Raw genomic sequence first — 8,176 nt, forward strand, 5'->3', positions numbered from 1 at the left:
GATAGAGAGAGAGAGAGAGAGAGAGAGAGAGAGAGAGAGAGAGAGAGAGAGAGATAAAGATGAGAATAAAATTAAGAACTCAACCCACACACTGAGTGTAAAAGCTGAAAAATAAAGTGGGATTGAAGACTTGAAAAGAGAGGACAAAGTCTGAAATAGTTGTTGACAGGGGTAGGACTGAGTTTGACTTTCGGATTACAGGAGAAATTAATATAGCAGCAGCAAGATACAGTTAAGGTTTAACAGTGTGAATTTGGAAATGCCTGCTTCTATCCAGTTCTGTATCTTCCTCTGGCATTGCTTGGGAACAAAAGTGGAAAAAGCAAATCTGATCTAAAGGTCAAGGGGGGAGAGAGCCTAAGGTAAGGAAGAATTGGAGCATTGCCATAGCTGACCCAGGGAAGTAAGAGCAGGGAAAGAATCTGGATAAAATGAACCGGGACAAGTACTTGCAGTGCATAGTGAAAGTAAAGAATAAGAATGATAACTGGTGAGAAATTCGTGGTCAGAGATGGGAGAGTTGAATTAAGAAAGACCTCCTGGTCATAGGAGGCCCAGAGTATGGCTAGGTTGGTGTGTGTCTGATGTAGAACAGTGACAAAGGTCAACAGAGTAAGGAAGATCAAGGAACTATAAAGAAATTACTAACAGCCCAAAAGTTATTATAAACCAAGTTGTTTTTAAAAATAGAGGAAGCAATGGTACAGGAGGAAAAGCACTGGACTGGTCATCAAAGATGTGAATTCCAATAGCCATTTTGCCACCATATAAATATGAATAAAAATTTGCCTCAGCAAAATGTTTAGCTTCTTCTGGTTTGTTTGATCATCTGTCAAATGAGGAATTTGGATGAAATGACCTGTAAGGCTCCTTCCAGTGCTAACTCAAACATAGCAACACAGCTGTTCTCTGACTGTCTTCACGTCACCCTCCAACTCTCCAGTCTGGCAGTCTTGCCCTGGCCCTCCTCCTTCCTCTTGGTAAGTTTTCACCTGACCGGATACTAGCCCAGTGTAGACCACCACTCTGTTGCTGCTCTTGGTCCAAACTCATGTCATGCTGCTCACTGGTTACCCCTTCCTCTCCTTCCACCTCTAGGCCTGGGAAAAGTCATCAAATCCATAGGACCATAGGCCTGGAAAGCACGTGTCAATCCATCATTCTATAACTCTAGTCACTATCACTGTAAGATCCCCGATCATAACACCTACCTTTGACCACCCTTCCATTATGGTGTTGTCTCCCTTGATTAGAGTATAACCCTTGAAGCCAGAGACAGTCTTATTATTTATATTTGTATTCCCAGAATACCACAGTGACTGGTCCATAGAAAGAGATTAAATTTTTTCATTCATTCATTTCTACATTAAAAAAAAAAATTATTCCTCTTGGCCAAGTAAGATTTATGCAAAGATGGACTCATATTAGAAAAATAAAAGAAAACATTAATGAAGGTAAACAAAAATCACACAATCATTTAAACATACACAGGAAAGCCTTTTGACAAAATGTTGTCTCTTTTAGTGACTTTAAACATGTTAAAGAGAATAGGAATAGAAGGATTTTTTTTCTTTTTAACATTATATACATTTACTTGAAATCAAGAATTGACATTATGTGTGATACAGAAAAATCAGAAGTCTTTTCACTAAAACCAAAGTTTTCACTACAAAGCTCTACACTTTTGAGAGTGATATTTGATACTTTTAGAAATGCTTACAATCACAAGAAGACAAGAAGAAGAAACTAAAGGGATACATTTTGGCAAGGAAAAGATTAATACAATTCTATTCGCAAATGATTTGATTGCCTCTGTAGCTAGGAAATTCAAGGAACTCAAAAAATGTTGAGATAAATAGGGTTGTAGGTTAGAAAATAAATCCATGAGACTATCTTAATTCCATACTGCCAAAATATAAAATAAGAACTCTTTATAAACACCACAATTTTAAAACATCGAGCGTTGAGATATTTAAAACTTACCAGTTGGGCAAGTCACTTGACCCCAAATGCCTTGCTTTCCCACCCCACCAAAAAACACTTACCGGGAAACACTTGAGACTCTTAAAAAGATTAAATATCATTACAGAAGTCATGTTTTTCATAGAGACTCCTCTAGCTAATTAACACATTTTTTTTTAGTTAAGTTTTTTTTTAATTCTTTCTGCTCCTCTTTTCTTCCCCCACCACTAAATCAGGAACTTAACCTCACAGAAAAAAAATATAGAACCTATAGAACAACAGTCTCTACTTCTGTGACTCCAAAGGTCCAGATGACTGGCAATGGAGTTTGAAGTCTTGTGAGTTTGGAAAGGTCAAGAGATTGAGTATCCTGGCTTCCCAGAATCTCAGATGAGACTCTTCATGTAACAAATGCCCCCTGGCCTCACTTTCCTGTATGTGGCTCCATCTCCTCCTTAAGGTTTAGGGCTTAACCACTTAATATCAATTAACTTTTACAGAGTTTTATTTACATTAATGATATAACAACAAAAGTACACATATTGTTGTACCTGGCTTGCCCATCCCCCAACCTCAGCTCTCCCTCATGGAAGTGAGAAGACTTCCAAGTTCAGCTCCACCCTCCCCCAGTCAGCTCACCTTCACCGAGGTGGGCAGGCTTCCGGGTCGGGGACACTTGGCCCTGGCTGATGGAAATTTTAAGGTGTGTACTGACCAATCATTAACTGTGGCCTCTGCTAGTTTTTGCTTGCGTAATACCTAACCATTGGCCCCGTGGCATCCCTTTAAAAGTTGGCACATTGTCCGTGCAGATTCACTTTTCTATTTGGGCCTGACCCCAAACAGTCCAGAGGAAAAATAAAATCCACTTCCAAATTTTACTCTCGGGGGTCTCTTGTCTTGCTTCTTTTGGCACAGCAATATTTTCTCTCCCAACACCTCAGAGACACACTCTCCCCTATCCCATGGTAGTCTCTGGGGAGACTGGGCTCAAATTTAGCTCAGTTTCCTACGAAATGTGGTTTCACCCCACCTGCCAAATAAAGGAATGTTAACAAAACAGCCAATCAATTTAAAAGATTACATGAGGAAGGGGAGAGTTGCCTGGTTTTCGGCTATATAACCCAGCTTTGGCTTCTATACAGTAACTTTCTCTCTCTGGACTTCCCAGTGAGGGGACCACCTGCTTCTCTTGGGAGAGTCAATAAAACTTCCTGCTTTCACCTTGAGACATCTCCAAGTAGTCAATTTGGGATAGGTAGGGTCTCTGTACCCCACACACTACATAGCATTGGTCTCATTTTCCTGTCCAGATGCACATGATCCCAGTATGAGTTGGAGTCCTTATTTCAGCTACTATTACTGACTAAACCTACAAGTAAATTTTAGAAGTAGGATTTGAACTGATTCCTGACTACAAGTTTAGCATTTCAACCAGCATGAGAGACTAAATGAAATAATAATGAATTAATATTGTGTAATTGAATATAATGACAAAAATTCATGGTGGAAAGCAAATGCTCAAGAAAAGCAAGAATACTTTGGGAAGGAAAAAAAATTTATGTAAAAGCATATGAGTGGAACTATATAAGCCCAAGACAAACAATGTAAGACACCAGCCCTGTGCCTGCTATAGCTAAGAACGAAAATTACTGGGGAAATCTACTTTTTTTTTTCAAGACTTGCTGGAAAAATTAGAAAATAATTTTCCAGAAATCAGATTTAGGGGCATATAGGTGGCACAGTGAGTAGAGCACTGGCCCTGGAGTCAGGAAGACATGGATTCGGATCCGGCCTCAGACACTTGACACACACACAAAAACTAGCCGTGTGACCTTGGGCAAGTCATTTAACCCCTATTGTCCTACCTTCCCCTCTTCAAAAAGCAAAAAACAAACAAAAAAAAAACCCCATAAAAATAAGACAAAACAGAAATCAGATTTAGATCAACATCTTAATAGCATATAGCACAATAAGTTCCAAACAGATGTTAAAGAACATGACAAGAGAAGGGGTGCATTTCAGAGACTTTGCTTGAGGGAGAATTATTTCCCCCCCCACTTAATAGTATTTTAGTACTTTATTTTTTCAAATTACATGCAAAGATAGTTTTCAACATTCACTTTTACAAGATTTTGAGTTCCAATATTTTTTTTCCTGTCTCCTCCCCTTCCCCAAGATGGCATGCTAGAGGGAGAATTCTTAACACAACAAAAGATAGAGATCATGAAAGACAAAATAGGCCATTGCTATCACAAAATTTAAAAACCTTTTCACAAACAGAATCAATTAAAGAATGGAAAGAGAAATTGAAGATTGGGGAAATTATTTGCACCAAATATCACTAATAAATGTCTTATGTCCAAGATATGTAGAGAATTGATACAAATTTGTCAAACCAAGAATTATTTATTCTCCAGTAGATGTAGTCAAAGGATATAAATGGTTTTCAACAATAACAAAAAAAGAATTACAAATTGTAAATATGATAAGGTACAGGCTCCGGGAACCCCCTTGAGCTCTCAGTGAATCTTCCCTTTGAGGCATTTGCCTGAGGCCATAAGCCTTTCATTGTGGCTCTGCCCAAATCTTTAGCCTCCCAAAATATCTGTACCCAAATCTGTTACACCCTTGAACTGGCCTAGCCCACCATAGTCTGTCATCTCCAGGTAGCCCCCATGGGGTCTGATATATAGAAAGGTTGAGGTAGGAATCTAGGCGTGGTCTAGAGGAGGAATTTGGGGAGGGTCTTCAGAAGGAGTCAATGAGGTCAGACTCCAGTAAGGAGTGATTAAGGGTGGGAAGTTGCTGGAGGCTACCTGGAGACAATGGTGGGTTAGATCAGTTCAAAGGTGTAACAGATTTGGGTATAGATATTTTGGGAGGACCAAGGGTGAAAAGTTGCTGGACCATGGAAGGCTAAAGATTTGGGCAGAGCCATAATGAAAGGTCTATGGCCTCAGGCAAATGTCTTACAAGGGAAGATTCAAGGAGAGCTCAAGGGGGTTCCCAGAGCCTGTACCTCATCAAATATATAGAAATAAGCTGCATTGGAATGGCCACTAGAGGAACAGACTATGGGCTGATCTTTTGAGGCACAAATAAAAAGATGCCTGTTGCTAGAGTGATTGGCAGAAACTACTTTGGTGGTTCAATGGAGACTTGTCTCTGAAACTAACAGATGGTGAGTATGGTGGAAGTCATTAGGCTATCCTCGCCTTGTAATTTAAACAGCTTGACTCAATGACTGTATGGTCTATGATATCAATTCTATCTTGGCAATAGCCAAGATTTCCAAAGGCACAGAAGAGAAGGGAGAAGAGAAAGAGTGTATCCACAACTCTTTAAGATTACAGACCAGAGTGATAATAAATATAATTAGAAACAATTTACGGAAAACAGCCCAATATTTACAAAGGTTAAGAAGGAGCTAAAGATGGCATGGAGATAATAAATGACAGTAGGGCAAACAATCAGTGTTGCCAAAGGTACACTGGCATCACATACCCAGTCATAGCTTTAGTACAGAAATAGTACAATCTAAAAGATCACCCTATTTCAGGCTTTCTTTACTCCTCACTTGGAATATTGCAAAGCCTTCTTAATTGGTCTCCCTGCTTCAAGTATCTTTCTAGTCCATTCCATCTGCCACACTGATGTTAAAGGGATTTTCCTTAAGCATAGACCAGACTCTTCTATTATTACAATTCAGTGGCTCTAGGGTGGTTAGGTGGTGCAGTGAATAGAGCACTGACCTGGAGTCAGGAGGACCTGAGTTCAAATCCAGCCTCAGACACAACACTTACTAGCCTTATAGATGAGGTATGGGCTCTGGGAGCACCCTCTAGCTCTCCTTGAGTCCTTGAGGTACAGGCTCTGGGAACCTCCTTTGTACTTTTGATTAAATTGTTTCATTTGATGAGGCATTTGCAATAAACCTTACATTGTGGCTGGGCCCAGACCTCTAGCCTAGTTACTAACTGCTAACTACTAGCCTAACCCTCCATTGTTCACCTGCTTCCCACCCTTGAACTGGCCTAGCCCACTATTGTCTGTAGCATCCAGCTACCTCCCACCCTTAATCAATCCTTGACCTCATTAACTCCTCCTGAAGACCCTCCCCAAACTCCTCCTCTGGACTACCCCGGATTCCTCCCACAGCCTTCTGTAAATAAGACCCCATCATGGTGTGAGAGGGCCATAGAATGCTATAGAATAGAGAGAGATCCATAGAATGACCAAGCACAGACTTTGTGTCTAATGCAAGCAAATATTTAATAAATTTTACTTTTCTTTGGCTGAAAAGACTGGAGTTGAATTCATTCGGCAAGGCCCGTGTTGGTATTTTGGGGTCTCCAGAGCAACCCTAACCCTCTTAGTGGGTAACCTCTTGTAGCAGCAAGCACTCCAAGCGTCCTCAGGGTTTGCTGCCAGCACAGGTTCTTGGATTTGCTTTGATAAAGGAAAGCAACTCAAAATGGGTTAACAAACTTACTTTAATCAGTCAAACATGTATCGTTTACCTAGTTCAGGGTAAAGAGGTCAGCACCCCCAACTTCAGAATACACAGACAGAATTATCAAGTCAGAGAAACAGATCAAGTAGACAGATTTCAAACCGTTGGGCCATACCCAATCAACATCTGGGTTTCAAAGCCGGGGGGCTCTGGACAACGGCTTCCCAGAATCCAGATCAAATCACAGAACACTTCTCAAAGTGAGGCCCAAAACCAAGCTACACATCAGGGTTTATATAGCCTTCTCCTGGCTCAGAGAATGTAACAACCTTATTGACCCACTGGCCAATCAAAAAGTATCTACTGAAAAACAAGCCTCCCACCCCAGGCTCCAGGTGCACTTTAGCCTAGGGGCAGGGAAGATCTTTAAAATTTACATTCCCATTACACTCCCACAGCCTGTACTAACTCTGGATTCAGGAAGACTGCAGTTCTGAGTCCTGCTACACATATTGTGTATAGAGACCTTGTCCTGTGCCACTTAACTCTTTCACCTCAGGAATTTCTTCCCCACTTCCCCCACCCCCCATTCCCCATGGCCAACCCCAAACCTTGTTGGTAAGTCCCCACCATGGCCATCCTCCTTAAAGTGGGTACCATATCCAGCTGACCTCAATTTACACTGCCCCTCTTGTCTCTAACATCACCCTTCTCTACCCACCCCTCACCCAACCAATCTTGCACTGCTGTCTTGCTCAGAAACCATAATCAAATCAATATTGCCATTGCTACTAGAAAGGGGGGGTCCCTTCACCACCACTATGACATAAACCAAAATATTCATGCCTAGCAACCCTATGTATATTACTTCCCCCTATTAAAATATAAGTTCCTGGAGGTTAGGTACTGTCTCACTTTTTGTTTGTATCTCAGCCTTTAAAGCACAGTGCTTGGTAAAAAGTAAGTGTTCAGTAAATGTGTTTTCGTTCATTCTAAGACTATTAAGTTACAACTCATTTACCAGATCTTCACTGGGTTACAGTTTTTAAATCAAGTCAAGACAACAAACATTTATTAAGCAATTTCCATGTGCCAGCCACTGTGTTACATCCTGGGAATACAAACAGAAAGAAAGTCCTTGCCTTTAAGAAGCTTATATTCTAATGAGGGAAAATATAAAATATCTTAAAAGGATATTTTAAAAAATCATAAAAAGAAGCTAAAAAGCTAGGGGTGAGAACAGGTTGTGAGAGGTGAAGTTACCTACCTGGGGCATGGTAGAGAAAAATCCAGAGAGCACAGAGTGAAGCCTGAAACAGGTATGAAAACATGGGTGGCCTAGGTATCCTCCTTAAAGGGGAGGTTCTTGAAGGAATCAACCAATCAGTGGGAGAGAGCATGGGTGAAGCCTGTGGGTAAAATAAACTTTCAGGGTGAAGAGCTTTGTTTGAGATGGTAGAGAAAGACCTCGACAATCAGAAATACAGCCTGGAGCTTCCTGCACTAAGGAAATCAGATGTGTGAACTACGTTGCAACGACCATAACAACCCACTTAGGCCGATCATCAACCATTCAGAACACAGCTGATACAGCTCCCTTTGTCTACCTCAGTATAAAACTGGAGTAGTGAATAGAGCATACATTGGAGTTCAAATTCAGCAGGAGACTCTTACTAGCTGTGTGATCCTGAGCAAGTCACTTGATTTCTGCCTGCCTCCGTTTCTGCATCCATAATTGGATAATAATGTCAACTATCT

The 8,176-nt window shown here is 40.8% G+C and overlaps 1 protein-coding gene across 1 annotated transcript in view; it reads right to left on the reverse strand.

Annotated features, from left to right (window-relative positions):
• Positions 1–7,721, reverse strand: part of ANPEP (alanyl aminopeptidase, membrane) — a 49,570-nt gene extending 41,849 nt beyond the window's left edge. Inside the window, exon 1 of the mRNA XM_069098612.1 lies at positions 7,686–7,721. The gene's annotated coding sequence lies outside the window, so the exon portion shown is untranslated. The remainder of the gene's footprint in view (positions 1–7,685) is intronic.
• Between the last annotated feature and the right edge of the window lie 455 nt (positions 7,722–8,176).

Source organism: Petaurus breviceps, unplaced genomic scaffold (genome assembly GCF_028583685.1).
Source record: "Petaurus breviceps papuanus isolate PSGF00001 unplaced genomic scaffold, PetGlider_PUasm1.0 37, whole genome shotgun sequence".
Lineage (NCBI taxonomy): Eukaryota > Metazoa > Chordata > Mammalia > Diprotodontia > Petauridae > Petaurus > Petaurus breviceps.